Raw genomic sequence first — 16,277 nt, forward strand, 5'->3', positions numbered from 1 at the left:
TGAGACTTATTATTGGCCATTTCTACACTAATGGTGAAACACTAACGAAACTATTTGTATCTTCTAGAAGTACTAACAATGCACTAACGTATAAAACTAATTTTTTCGTTAGTGCTTGTAGTGGGGGCTAAGTTCACGCTAATTTCGAAAGTTTTCTTTACTTGTAACATTAGTGCTTCCTAGTGCATCAACACCTAAGTTTAGTGCTTCATTAGTGTAGGTGCTAGAAATAAAAAACGTTTGCTGGCCAGCGTGAACTTGGTTCCCACTTCAAGCAGTAACGAAAAATAAGTTCAGTCGTTAATGTATCAGCGCTTCTGCAAAACACTCATAGTTCCGTTAATGCTTAACTATTGATGTAGCTATGGGCAATTATATGCCAGAAAAATCCCATAAGAGATTCATGGAGAATTTTTCATTGCGTCAAATTTTCGCCAAAATCAAAATCACTAATGACCTCTTCTACTGAAATCGTTAGTGCTTCATAGTGCATTAACACGTAACGTTAGTTCTTCATTAATGTAGGTCCTACAAGTAAAAAAACCTTCGGAAGCTTTCATGAACTTGGCGCCCCACTTCAACCAATAACGAAAAAATTAGAACCGTTCGTTAGTGCATTGTTCGTGGTTCTAGAAAATACTTTCAGTTTCGTTAGTGCTTCAATATTAGTGTAGTTATGGCCAGTTACATCTCAGGAAAATCATATAAGAAATTTAAGGGAAGTTTTTCACTGTGTCAAATTTCTGCCAAATTAAAAAAGCACTAATGATCACTTCTAGTACAATCCTTAGTGCATCGTTAGTGCTTAATTAGAGTGGGTACTACAAGTAAAATATCTTTGGTGCTCAGCGTGAATTTGCACCCTCTTCAAGCACTAACAAAGTAATTAGTGCATTCGTTAGTGCTTCCTGAAAATACTGACACTTTGTATGGAATTTGATATTTCTGAAGTTGGATCCATCAAAAATTTTGAATAAATCTCAAAATGTGGTAGCACTAACGTTAGTGCTTAGTGCATTTAAGTGCACTAATCACGCTCTAACGATTGCCGTTATCCCTATGTTTCTACTTCTATTTGTATAAAATTTGATATTTTTGAAGTTGCCCCCCACCAAAGATCTGGAATAAATCCCAAAATATGGTAGCACTAACGTTAGTGCTTAGTGCATTTAAGTGCACTAACGATAAACTAATGATTGCCGTTAACCGCATGTTTCTACGTCAATTTGTATAGAATTTGATATTTCTGAATTAGGCCCCCCACCAAAAATCTTGAATAAATCCCAAAATATGATAGCACTAACGGTGCTATTTATTGCGTTTAAGTGCACTAACGATGCACTAACGATTGCCGTTAACCGCATGTTTCTACGTCAATTTGCATAGAATTTGATATTTCTGAAGTTGGTCCCCCACCAAAAATCTTGAATAAATCCCAAAATATGATAGCACTAATGGTGCTGTTTATTGTGTTTAAGTGCACTAACGGTGCACTAACGATTGCCGTTAACCGCATGTTTCTACGTCAATTTGCATAGAATTTGATATTTCTGAAGTTGCCCCCCCACCAAAAATCTTGAATAAATCCCAAAATATGATAGCACTAACGGTGCTGTTTATTGCGTTTAAGTGCACTAACGATGCACTAACGATTGCCGTTAACCGCATGTTTCTACGTCAATTTGTATAGAATTTGATATTTCTGAAGTTGCCCCCCCCACCAAAAATCTTGAATAAATCCCAAAATATGGTAGCACTAACGGTGCTGTTTATTGCGTTTAAGTGCACTAACGATGCACTAACGATTGCCGTTAATCGCATGTTTCTACGTCAATTTGCATAGAATTTGATATTTCTGAAGTTGGCCCCCCCACCAAAAATCTTGAATAAATCCCAAAATATGATAGCACTAACGGTGCTGTTTATTGCGTTTAAGTGCACTAACGATGCACTAACGATTGCCGTTAACCGCATGTTTCTACGTCAATTTGCATAGAATTTGATATTTCTGAAGTTGGCCCACCAAAAATCTTGAATAAATCCCAAAATAGGGTAGCACTAACGTTAGTGCTTAGTGCGTTTAAGTGCACTAACGATGCACTAACGATTGCCGTTAACCGCATGTTTCTACGTCAATTTGCATAGAATTTGATATTTCTGAAGTTGGCCCCCCACCAAAAATCTTGAATAAATCCCAAAATATGGTAGCACTAACGGTGCTGTTTATTGCGTTTAAGTGCACTAACGATGCACTAACGATTGCCGTTAACCGCATGTTTCTACGTCAATTTGCATAGAATTTGATATTTCTGAAGTTGGCCCCCCCACCAAAAATCTTGAATAAATCCCAAAATAGGGTAGCACTAACGTTAGTGCTTAGTGCGTTTAAGTGCACTAACGATGCACTAACGATGCGCCAAGTTTTGTGAAAATCTGTCTGCATAAAGATGGGTGGGGGGCTAACTTCATATGAAGTTGGCCCCCCCACCAAAAATTTTCAATATCTCGTAAACGCTGATAGCACTAACGTTAGTTCTAAATGCACTAACGTGCACTAACGATGCACTAACGATGTGCAACGTTTGGTGTAATTTGGGAGAGGTGGGGGGCCAACTTCAGGCACGTTCAATTTTCTTCAAATTGTCCTTAAAAACAAGGATACCGTCAAACATACAGATATACTATATAAAATATACATACCTAATAAAATCTATACGTCTGTTTAATAAATAAATTATCCCGATAATATATTAAAAGAACTTGTCAGTTTTCTTAAGATTATAGAATTTTTATTCACGGGAACCATTTCCTATGCTTTTCTAAGATTATATGTTGGTACCCTTATACCTATATTATGTAGGCAGTATTCACTACTATATCTATTATCTAAAATTTTCTGAATAAAGTTTTTCTCTATCATTTTTCTTCTTACATGTAATTCTTGCAACCCCCAGTATTCGTTCCAGTAATCATAACTATGAGAGTAGTAATCTTTTTTCTTATTTCTACACAATAGCCTAATGGAACATTTTTGAACCGATTCAATTTTGCCACATAATGTTGTTGATATATTATTCCATATAATTGCACCAAATTCTAATCTGGGTCTTACAAGTACCTTAAATAGATAGACATATGCTTTTGCATTTTTAAACTCAGGCCACTGCCTAAATACAAACCCTACAGTCTTTCGTGTTCTATGTACTATGTCATTAATATGATAGTTGAATTTCATATTCATGTCAAATGTTATGCTTAAATCCTTAATCATTTCAACTTTCTGCAGAGATATTCCATCTATGACATATTTGATAACATACAAGGATAAATCAAAAAGTAAGGTGAAATTGCTCGTCAAACCAATAGTACAGGTTTAGATTTACCCATAGTACAGATTAGTACAGCTTGTGTGTAGCTAATTAATTGTTTTCCATGTTACAGGTAATCTGGTAATAGAAGTGTGACGGCTTGTACAACATTCTATGTCCACCCGTCTGGTGCTGAGAGCAACTCAAAGATGGCGCAACGACTGGAACATTACACCAAGGAGGAAGTGCGCGGTGTCATTCGTTTTTTCTGGGCCAAGGGAACAAAACCATGTGATATTCATCGAGAATTGGTGCAGATCTACGGAGATAGTGTTATGTCGCTGAAACAAGTGTACGTGTGGTGTAACGCATTTGCAGGTGGTAGGAGTACTGTCACAGATGATGGCAGAAGTGGCAGACCATCAAGGTTCATCACCGACACGAATGTGGCTGTCGTCGATGCCATGATTTGTTAAGACAGAAGAGTGCGGTTGCAGGACATTGCCAATGAATTGAATATCTCTTATGGTTCCGTAAGCGGTATCGTCCATAACCAACTGGGCTTCACAAAAGTGTGTGCGCGCTGGGTACCCAAGCTTCTGAGTAACGAACACAAAAAACAGCAAATGGGCATTTCCCTGAGCCACCTCACACGTTATGCCGACGAAGGAAATTCATTCCTTCATCGCATCATAACGGGCGATGAAACTCCGATATCTCTATGGACACCTGAATCCAAACGTCAGAGCATGACATGGAAACATCCATCGTCACCACAGGCCAAGAAATGCAAGACAATAGCATCTGCTCAGAAAACAATGGCTACTGTCTTTTGGGACCGTCTCGGTGTTATTCATGTTGAATTTCTGGAAAAGAGTACGACCATTAATGCAGACACCTACTGCCAAACCCTGGACAGGCTGAAAGCAGCCATACGGCAGAAACGGCGGGGGGCACTCCGAGAGGGCGTGTTGTTACTGCATGATAACGCACGTCCACATACAGCCGAACGGACCCGTTACACACCTCCGCGGGTTCAAGTGGGAAATTCTCGATCACCCTCCGTATAGCCCTGATTTAGCCCCGTCGGATTACCATTTGTTCGGCCCCCTGAAGCAACATCTCCGTGGGCAGCGTTTCCAGACACTGACAGAGGCACAGGAGGCTACACGTACCTGGTTAGGAAATCTGGAACCACATTTCTTTGAACAGAGCATGGATGATTTGGTGCCACGTTGGAATAAATGTTTAGACAACTACGGTTCCTTCTTCGATTAATAGTGTGATACCATACTTCAAACATAGTAAAGCTTCATCGACGTATCTCTGTACGCTTTTCTGTAAATCAACAATTCACCTTACTTTTTGATTCACCCTTATAGTATTGCGTCTTATTGGTATATGAAAAAACTTAGTTTTATTACAGTTTATTTTCAGTAAATTATTTTTACACCATATACTAATACTATCCAAATCTTTTTGGAGTAAGTAGTTATCGTATTCGCTATTCACTATTCTAAATAACTTCAAATCATCAGCATATAATAATATATTTGAGAATTTAACCTTTTTCGTCAGGTCATTAATAAATAATGAAAAAAGAAGTGCACTTCCCCTGGAGTTTCCACTTCTAAAGGAGATCCCTGAGGTATACCATTCTTTATACAGCCAATACTGGAAGTTACATGACCAATTTTCACTCTATATTCTCTGTTTGATAAATAACTTTGGAACCATCGAATATGCTGAGAAGATAGACCAACATTGGATAATTTATGAACTGGAAGTCCATGTTCAATAGAGTCGAAAGCCTTTGACATATCAATATAAATATAGTGTCAACCTGTAGTGTCTATTTTTGAGAGCTAAGTACGTAAAATCTGTAAACTGTACAAGATTCGTAACAATTGATCTGTCTTTATAAAACCCATGCTGAAATTCAGTTAGTTTATTTTTTATATTAAAGTATATATGATTGTGTATTATTATTTCAAATATCTTACTAAATGCATTAACTAATGTGATTGGCCTATAATTTTTCATATTATTTTTATCTTCTGTTTTATGTACACGTACAATATATACTTGTGTCCATGTCGATGATAATAATAATATTATAATATAATAATAATAATAATAATAATAATAATAATAATAATAATAATAATAATAATAATAAAGGAAACTGTTGTACCTAGGTAAATGTAACAATATTTAATTGTTTCATATCGAAATATAAAATAATAAAATGTGACAATTGAAACTATATCACAATAAGTGTACAACAATTCTCAAATTAGTTGAACTCTGATGATGAATGTCATCATCATCATAGGTTTTCTATTACTTTTCGCAACTGAGAATTTTCCATGCTCCACGGTCTTCTGCTAAGCTCTTCGTCTTCATATACGATTTATCTGTTTTGATATCGTCCAATAGTTATCTTTTTCGTCCTCTTCCTCTCTTTCCTGCCACCATACCCTCTAGCTTGTCTCTCGTGATACAGTTTTTAGCCAATGTCCCAACCAGTTTCTCTTCTTCTTCTTAATAATATCTGAAATCATTCTTTTCTCCCCTACCATTTCTAACATCCTCTCATTAGTTTTCTGTTCAGCTCGGCTAATTCTTTCTATTCTTATCCACACCCACATTTTGAAAGCTTTTAATTGTTTTTCATCCATTTTTTTTAGTAATGTCCATGTTTCTGACCCATAGCTACAGTACAATACTCCACACGAAACATTTTATGAGTCTTTTTTTCAACTTTTTATTCAAGGTCTCACAAAATGTTATTTTCTTTTTCCTAAAGGCTTCTTTCGCCATTCCTATCCTTTCTTTTATTTCAACTAGAAACATTTTCAAAAATTTCAACTGTTACTAGAAACATTTTAACGTTCGTAAATAATAATAATAATAATAATAATAATAATAATAATAATAATAATAATAATAATAATAATAATAATAATAATAATAATAATAATAATAATAATAATAGAAGAAGAAGATAATATTAGATTTCTTTCGAGTGGTGTGAAGATCCGCAAATATATCAGGATCAATGGTCTGAATCTCTGGCTTCAAAGGTCAGTAGCAAATACACCACCAGCGGCAACGTTAGTAACAAACGTAACTTTTTATAAATGTATGCACACAATCAGGGGTAAAAGTGAGGGGGAACGCCGGGGGACGCCATCCCCCCACCTCGAAAATTATGTACGGCGTCCCTCAGTTCCTAAATGGGCAAAGATATGCATGGGGAACGGCGTGACATCATGCCCTACCTACCGTCAACCTACCTTTTCAGAACCACTTTTACTCCTGCATACAGTGATTACAAATTAACTGATAGAACTTTACAGCTTACGTATCACACACCGTTGTTAACTGAGTAACTTTCGCTGTTTTTTTTTTTTTCTTTGCTATTCACACTTCTGGGTTAAATACAATAACATGAGTTAAAACTATTCTTCTGGACATTTCTATTCTATGGTCTCTATGCGACCTCTACATCGAAATGAAAAAATACACGAGGTGGGTGGACATTTAAAGAAAAAAAAATCACTTTTTTGGCATGAGGGGTTATGAAACGTGTAAATCCTTTAAAATCTCGAATTCGACTTTACTTTTTACGATTAGCACATCTGCTTCTCTCCTATCGTAGCATGAAAGTTAAAAAAAAAAAAAATGACAATAAACCTTTCAAACTAACAGGTCGCAATTGAATACTGGTGCTACTCAAATTCTATCAGGAAGTAAACTGGCCCAAGGCAGAAAGATATAACATTATTACTAAATTACATTATTATAATAGAAATATACTCATAAATGGAAGAAAAATATTATAAATATTAACATTATTACAAATGCACTTATAAATGGGGAAAAATGCAAATATTCTGTAATGCTTAGAAGACAGTCAATAATATGGTTGAAATAATGAGGCGTCGTTGATGCTACTTTGGTGTCAAATCTTTATTTATTTGTTTCAGCACATTAATTAGTTAGATAGTTCGTTCGCACACGACCGCTCTGGCTACTTTCATCAGGAGCAGAGGCAGTGTCAACAGGTCTTAAAATCGGCGCCGCAGCTTCTGAAGCACATCGGGTCTCTGTCTTTCAACAGATGATGGCGTCTTCTACTTCTTTACGTTATTCCCTTCAGCATAAACCATTGCACACGTATGGTGTGAGAAAAAATAAAATTAAAATTAAAAAAAAAAAACAGGACTAATTGTCCCTGGTTGGTAACACAGTTTAAAACTGATGCTTCCAGTACCACGTACGAGTAGCTTTCTAAATTGTTTAATTTTCTACGGAAAATAGAGTGGTTATAGCAAACTCATACGCTACATATGTACCAAAACAACTTAATATGTTTTATTTCCTTTCTCTCTCTCTCTCTTTGTCCTATCCTCCACACAAATGTGTTCAGTTTGACCAGATTCTCAAACTGAAGAACCGGAACGTATGATGTCAGATTTCAATTTTAGTGTGTTATTACTATCTCACCAAAAACATTAATGTGAACAATAGAGCTACGTTCTCGTACCTTTATCAGTTGGTTAGTCCAGAAAAGTGCCAAGTTCTATTGAAATTCAGAAACCGGAATATGAAATTTGTAACTTATCAACTTTAGTACACAGAAGAACTTGCCAGGCAAAAACGCCTCTCAAGGCAATACTATACAGAATTTGTTATCAGCACTTCCATAGAACTTGGCATCATTTCGATTTTTTCTTGGACATTTACAAATTCAGTTTGAAATTGATCGTATTTCAAACCCTTCTATAAATGATCAATAATAGATTAAAAGCTTGTGTGTAAATATTCTGTAACCATGGTCTTAAGTGTTTTTCCAGCAAAAACATAACGATTTTTAACCATTAAGTGTTCTGACTAATAGGTTTTACCTTTCCCACTTAAGTTTCTACGATGAAGGGGGAAATTTCGATTTTTTTGATTCCTCCAGCTCTTTCCCTCTACTAGAAATTCTACACTTGTGCCAAATGTCAACTTTTAATATCTACAGGATGTATGCTATAAGTTTTGAAACATCGTCATAAGTGACGTAACGATATGTGTTTTTGAACATGCCCACTAATTTTCTTCCTTAGAGAGGGGAATTTTTAGTTTTCGGACATTTTTCTTTTCTGACTGTACCATAAATTCTACATTTGTGATAAATTTCAAATTTTCATGTCTGTAGGAAGTACTCTATGGTTTCGAATCAAATAACTGTAATGGAATTTTGTCCTTCTCTCCAGCCCTGTAGTCAACCCAAAAATGTAGAGGGGACCGGTAGAAGTTAGGATGGGCCCGAGCCAACCATATTATAGTTCATCAAATAGTAACATCAGCAGTTCATCATATCTGCTCTTGAATGTTTAAGTATTTTGCTTCTACATAATTCTATTATCCCCCTCTACACACACACATTAACATTCTGTAATCTACATGAGGGGGGAGGGGATTTTAGTTTAGCGTCCCGTTCAGCAGCGAGGCTATATGAGACGTGGACCTACTGATTAACGTGGAATCCGAACCACATGAGCTCCCGCCGGGAATTGAACCCGGGTCTCCCACGCCAAAGGCGCGTACGCTAACCACTTAGCCACGAGGGAGCTGTGCTTGATAACATGCAAGTAAAGCGTAATTTATGTGTAATATCTTTTGATAAGCGGTTATAAAGACGGGACTAATTCGCAAGTAGAGGGAAATACTTGTCTCTAGGTTCAGGACGGTTGGATTGTGGATAATATTCGAGTAAACATGCCTGCAACGGAACGCGGTCTTTGCGCTGGATGTGAATGACAGTACTAACATTTGTAAAACATGATGTTGATAATGAGGTTAATCTTTTGAATATGTGTAAAATTCATGGGTTAATGAATGAAAGAACAAAGACCACCAACAATCGTTCACGATTTTCTGCTTGAGATAGGAGAGCTCTACAAACCTAAGTACTAAGGTAAGTGGGAAGTAGACACAATCTAACCTAAGTAACCTAGTAGTGCGTCATTCCATCTTCAGCTTCTCGCTTCGCTCGTTCTTCCCTCTCAATTGCGCACTAGGGGTGTGGTGGACAAACACCATGCTCGTGGGTTTTCTCGGGGTTCTCCCGTTTCCTCCCACTTTCTTCATTCCACCATTTCACTCATCTCTCATCATCACCGTCTCTTTTAGCCTAACCGGCATAACCGTGGGACGTAAAACTAAAAAATTTCATTTCATTTTCCATATAAAGTGTATAAATTGTTAGGGTCGTCAAGTCTAGGAGGCTTAGGTGGGCGGGTCATGTAGCTAGAATGGAAGAAAGTAGGAACACTTTCAAAGTCTTGACAGGAAGACCAATCGGAAAACGACCATTAAGAAGACCTAGGTGCAGATGGGAGGACAATATTAAGATGGATCTGGCAGAGATTGGAATACAGAGTAAAAACTGGATGCAGTTAGCTAAGGATAGAAGTCAGTGGAGAGCTTTGTGAACGCGGTATTGAACCTCTGGGTTCCATAGGCCATAGAGTTAGTTAGTTATTCTTCTACGAGAACAAATATATGAAAGTCTTTGCAAACATTACTTTTTCGGTGAATGTTCCACCATAGTTCTTGCTTTACATATCACACCACAAACATTTATTAGAATCAGTCGCCTTTAACGGAACTCGGAGCTCTAAATTCACTTCACAACTAATTGTTCCACAATTAAACTAAGGTTTGCTGTTGAGGATTTTGCAATGCATGTATGTACTACAACTACATAATAGAATAACAATAACCTACCGCCATTACTGCAATCGACAAAAGATAAACGCTTTGTTCCTGCTCCTGTTTTATGATTTGGCTTGCAGTAAACACTTCGTCCTGTACCTCCCAGATCGCTATTACAACTGTGGCGTGAAATATTATGAACATATTCCTTCTTTTCGGAAAACTTGCTTCAATATGTATTATGTCATTTCATATCGAGATTCGAGAAGACTGATAAGCTTCGCTTTAACTCCTTTAAAATATGTTTAGAAGTGTTCGTCAAATACGTAGTTAAAATTAAAAAAAATTCTTGGAATAATCTCTTTTATATTGCATTTTATTCTTAGTGTTTACACAAAGAATTAATCAAGATTTTTTTTGCAAGCCTTCCGTGAAAATTTTAGGAGGGGGCTGTAAAAATTGTGGGGGACGGCCCCCTTGCTCCATGGATACGGGCCTGCTTCTCTCCTAATATTCCCCGAGAGGGAAAAATTTCCAGTTTTCGAATCTTTTTTCGTTTATTTGTGTCACCAATCCTACGTTTGTACACAAGTTTTAAGTTTCCATTTGATACTGAAACAACCCATAGGTTTTGAATCAACTCTCTGCTGATATAACAACTTATCCTTATCAGCTTTTAAGACCACTCTAGCCAGGGGTGACCCCTGCAAGTTTTTATTTATGGACCCCGTGACTTTTACAGTAGAAATGGACTTATATACCTACTAAAGGAAAGTAAGAGCCTTCTTTCAGCTTCAGGGAATAACTCGTCATGCATAGACTACGTACATACATACATACATATTATTATTATTATTATTATTATTATTATTATTATTATTATTATTATTATTATTATTATTATTATTATTATTATTATTATTATTATTATTAATAATAATAATAATAATAATAATAATAATAATAATAATAATAGGAATGGGTTTTGACATTGTGCGAAATTAGAACTACAAGTTGGACTAAAATATGTCAATAAACTATTCATAAGACAAGAACAAATATTGAAGGAAGTCAATTTCTGTGATTTCGCCTTTATTTATAGTGAACAAATGAAAAAGAGGAAATAATATCACACTCAAACACTGTCCCGCGACTGGTGCACCTATTAGGTAAATGACAGTAACAAAGTTGATGATTAATCAATTAGTGGCGTAGGCAGGAGGCTGCTTCCTCGACTCAAGTCCTCTCCATTTTAGTATTATGATATGTAGTTCCGTAGTCCTTCACTATGTTCCATTTGTGATTTCGGATATAACTCGAGTTTGTTACATAAGTTGCCGCTGGTGGTGTATTTGCTACTGACCTCTGAAGCCAGAGATCCAGTCCATTGATCCTGATACCTTTGCACGGATCTTCACATCATTCGAAGGAAGTCTAATATTATCTTGTATTATTATTATTATTATTATTATTATTATTATTATTATTATTATTATTATTATTATTATTATTATTATTATTATTATTATTATTGTTATTATTATTTACAAACGTTAAAATGTTTGTAGTTGAAATAAAAGCAAGAATAGGAATGGCGAAAGAAGTCTTTAGGAGAAAGAAAATAACATCTTGTGAGACCTTGAATAAAGAATTGAGAAAAAGACTTATAAAATGTTTCGTTTGGAGTATTGTAGTGTAGCTGTAGGTCAGAAAAATGGATATTACTTAAAAATAGATGAAAAACTATTGCAAGCTTTCGAAAAGTGGGTGTGGAGAAGAATGGAGAGAATTAAATGGGTCAAACAGAAAACGAATGAGACGGAGTTAGAAATAGTTGGGGAGAAAACGGTTTTAGATATTATTAAGAAGAGGAAGAGAAACTGGTTGGGACATTGGCTAAAAACTGTATCATGAGAGACATGCTAGAGGGTATGGTGGCAGGAAAGAGAGGGAGAGGACGAAGAAGATAACTATTGGACGATATCAAAACAGATAAATCGTATATGAAGACGAAGAGCTTAGCAGAAGACCGTGGAGCATGGAACTTTCTCAGTTGCGGAAAGTGGTAGAAAACCTATGATGATGATGATAATAATAATAATAATAATAATAATAATAATAATAATAATAATAATAATTATTATTATTATTATTATTATTATTATTATTATTATTATTATTATTATTATTATTATTATTATTATTATTATTATTATTATTATTATTATTATGACATTCATAATAAGAGTTCAACTATTTTGAGAATTGTTGTACAATTATTGTGGTATAATTTTATAATTTTGTATCTGAATATGAAACAATTAAATATTGTTATGACGCCTACCGGTCGCAAATGAACCATGATCATACCATGTAGCAAATGTTGTTTCCGGGCAATGACACTATATTCCAGGATGATAAAGCGCCCATTCACACAGCTGAAGCTTTTGCAATGTGGTTTGAAGGGCATCGAAAATGAAGTTAAAAACCTCTTCTGGCCTGATCAATCTCTGGACCTCAACATATTGAACATCTGTGGTCCGTTTTGGAGCCATTAATGCGGCGCAGATTTCCGCCTCCATCCTCTCTTATGGAACTGAATGATAGACTACACGCAAAATGATAAAAATACGATTCCACTTTCTACCATTCATGACCTCCATGACTCTATTCCAAGTCTCATTAGAGCAGTTTTGAGAAGAAAAGATTGTTCGACACTATATTAGTTTGGTATGTTGCACTTTTTGAGGTGTTATCATTATTCTGATGACTATCTGTGTCTTTCAGACCTTTCTTGCACATGCATGACAAAGGTAACTGTATTACTATTGTGTTGGTGGGAAACTGCCATCCTTATTGCAGCCAATGGATGGATAGCTCAAGCGCATGACGTCAAAACCCCATATATGTGCAAAAAACAGGCTGGGATGTCCAACTCAGGAGATGAATTGAGAACATACAATTGTGAATGATTTTACTTTGAGACATATTGTACGTACATATAGCCGCGAAAAATATAAACAGTGCGTTTGGATCAGGAGTGTTGAAAGGACGCAACATACTCCGCTGGTTTGTGTGGCCCCGCGTAGCATAGTCGCTAACGCTCTCCCCTGTGACGTGAGTGGTCCTGGGTTCGATTTATGGTGTGGACACCCGTAACAGCTTTTTGAGGCCAATCAGTTTGAGTGTGATTTTTCTAGTTTTCCTCATTCATCTCAGGCAAATGCCGGGATGGCACCTATCTTAATGATCCATAGGCCGCTCCCTTCCTTTCCTGTTCCTTTCTCCCTCCCCAGTTCCCGGGTAGTATGGTCGCCGAGGGACGTCATTTTTATCCTAATACATAACTATATATGCCGAAAGCCCATAAATCTAATTCCTTATTCTAATCATAATCCTTTGGTTTGTGAAATTTCTTGCCTTTGACACAATATTTATAAATGAGCTCCGCGGCCACCAATCAACAGTTTGTTCTGATAAGCTCCTACACAGCAACTGATAGGTGTACATCTCAATGTAATCTCCCTTTATCTTTATACACTTTTGCCAGTGGTGTTTCAGCTTTAGAAGTCTCTTCTGAAATCAATTATTTGAAGTCCCACGCACCCATATTTGCACAGTTTGCTCAAATTCATGAGCATTTTCAAATCGACGATTACGCAGGAAGTTCTTTATTGGCCTGAACAGATAGTAACTGCTGGGAGCCTAGTCCAGGGAGTAGGGAGGTGTTGCAGCACTGTAAACCCTAGTTGATCAAGGGCAGCAGTGGTTTCTTGGTTGGTTGAGGACGTGCATCATCATGTTACAGAAGCACTTCTTTCACCCATTTTACCGGCCGTTTCCTTTGAATAGCATGACGTAAGCGTTTGAGGGTCACCACATACGCTGCACTGCTAATCGTGGCTCCATCTTCCAGCCAGTCGATCAGGATAATGCCTTTCGTATCCCAGAACACTAGCCGTACGCTTCCCAGCTGAATGTATTGTTCGAAATATTTTTGGCGGGAGACTGTCATGATGTTTCCACTATGTTGATTACTGCTTCATCGTCGACTCGTGATAATGGACTCACGTCTCACCACCAGTCCCAAGCCTAGATATGAAATCTTCGGGATCCTGATAATCGCGTTGCAAAAGTTCCCTCAATACATCCACACGACACGTTTTTGTTCTATTGACAAGAGTTTAGAACCCATCTTGCACTGACCTTGCCCGTCAGTAAGTGGTTGTGCAAGATACGCTACAGGGTTTTTTTCTGGTTAGTTCTATAGCCTCCATTTCAGAGAATATGATGAATTTGTTTTCTTAAATTCTCCTCTCTACCATGACGATGATGACTGATGTTGTCACTCCAGAGTTGGCGTAGGTCAATGAAAACTTGACCCACGACCCACTGACCCACCACCCACCATGACCCATAACCCACTGACCCACCACCCACCATGACCCACTCTGACCCACGACACACTATGATCCACTCTGACCCACCGTGACCCACTCTGACCCACCACCCACCATGAACCAATCTTATCCACTGTGACCTACTCTGACTCACCAAAATCCATCGTCATCAACTCTGAACACGATCCACGGCCTCTTCTGTACTGACTAAAGAGTTTACTCTTGTAATAAAACAAGACTGTGAAATTGTTACTAATCGGAGTTTGAATTTCTAGTCAATCACTCAAGCGCCACTCTGTTACAATAACAGTGGATCTGACCTTTACGATATAATATGGTAAAGTGTTTGTCAATGAGAACATTGAAACAGTCCGAGGTGGGGGGGGGGGGAGTATTAGCATGTGCTTAAAATATACTTGTACTAAGAGAGTATTCTTGCAAGTGTTAATTTCTGAACGCATTTCAAAAGAAACTTCTATTCGCATGAAAATATCTCTGTACAATATGGAAAAGATTATGGTTTCTCAGTTCACAGTATTTTTCTCACAAAAGACTTGAAAAATCAGTTGTTCATAGGGTATAAAGGTGTTCGGGTACCCTATGTGAGAGCATCTCCATAAAGTATGCTCATAATTGCAATTTGTATAATTACTAAAACACCGCGTTAAATTTAAGTTACAAATATGCATAATTGCAATTATTATGAATATTTATTCAAAGTAGTTTACCTAAAGCAAAGAAGAGAGTTACTAAAAATTAGGTACAAAGTTGAATAACACAAATAAGCCATTAGTAATACAAGTATACATTTTCCATAACTCGTAATTTTCCACCTTAAACCAATTGTTGAGTTGATTTTAGTTTAGCGTCCCTTTCAGCAGCGAGGCTATATGAGACATGGACCTACTGATTAACGTGGAATCCGAACCGCATGAGCTCCCGCCGGGAATCGAACCCGGGTCTCCCACGCAAAAGGCGCGTACGCTAACTGCTTAGCCACGGAGGAGCTCACACCTTAAAACAAATATGAAATCGGGTTTATTTCCTGTTGGTAACATTTTCGTGGTAAATCATCCGCAGCGGAATGATGTCCATCCTTCAGCCAAGAAATAATTATAGCTTGTCTACTTTCAGCTTGTCTAGTGGTGGGCCATTATATTAATGAACAACAAGTTAGACAATGTTTGAGCACTTAGTCTATTTCTAATATCAGTCATCTGTAAATTCATAAGGAGAAATCCTCGTTCGCACTCTGTCGTGGAAATTGATAATACTTCTACCCGATTTCTGCAACTCCTCATCGACAATCTGCTTGTTAGACTTAAGTCTGATAACGATTTTTCTTGGTCAGATTTGAAATACTCAGCAAGAAGTATCATCTCTCTATCACCATACAACATCTTTTCCATATCGACCATGTCAGTTGGCAATGTCGATTCATGGAGAACAGAAACTTCATCTATTATACCTTCGATAGGGAATATTGTGACTAACTATCAATTAAAGCCTAATAAACTGATGATTTCTTATTTGTTTATAAATTTATTTTTTGTAATTACACATGAAGGTTTGATGCCATTACCAAGTTCCCTCCCCCCGTCTAGAAAGTGAAATGGAATGAGGTTCCTGGAAAATGCTCAGAGGTGAATGGGAATTTCTCTTTTTCTTCCCCTTTAGTTACCAGACTGATGTTTGCCATCTGCCAAATTACGATAAATTTCAATTAAATTATCATAGTATAATTATTTCCTTGTTGAATTATCGATACTTTTCAGTGGAGAAAAATGGATGAAATTTGAAAGTTCCAAATCAAGGTAAGTAGACCAACGTAAAGTAGAAAAAAGTGTAAAAATTTTCA

Source organism: Thermobia domestica, chromosome 7 (assembly GCF_964235325.1).
Source record: "Thermobia domestica chromosome 7, izTheDome1.hap1.1, whole genome shotgun sequence".
Classification (NCBI taxonomy): domain Eukaryota; kingdom Metazoa; phylum Arthropoda; class Insecta; order Zygentoma; family Lepismatidae; genus Thermobia; species Thermobia domestica.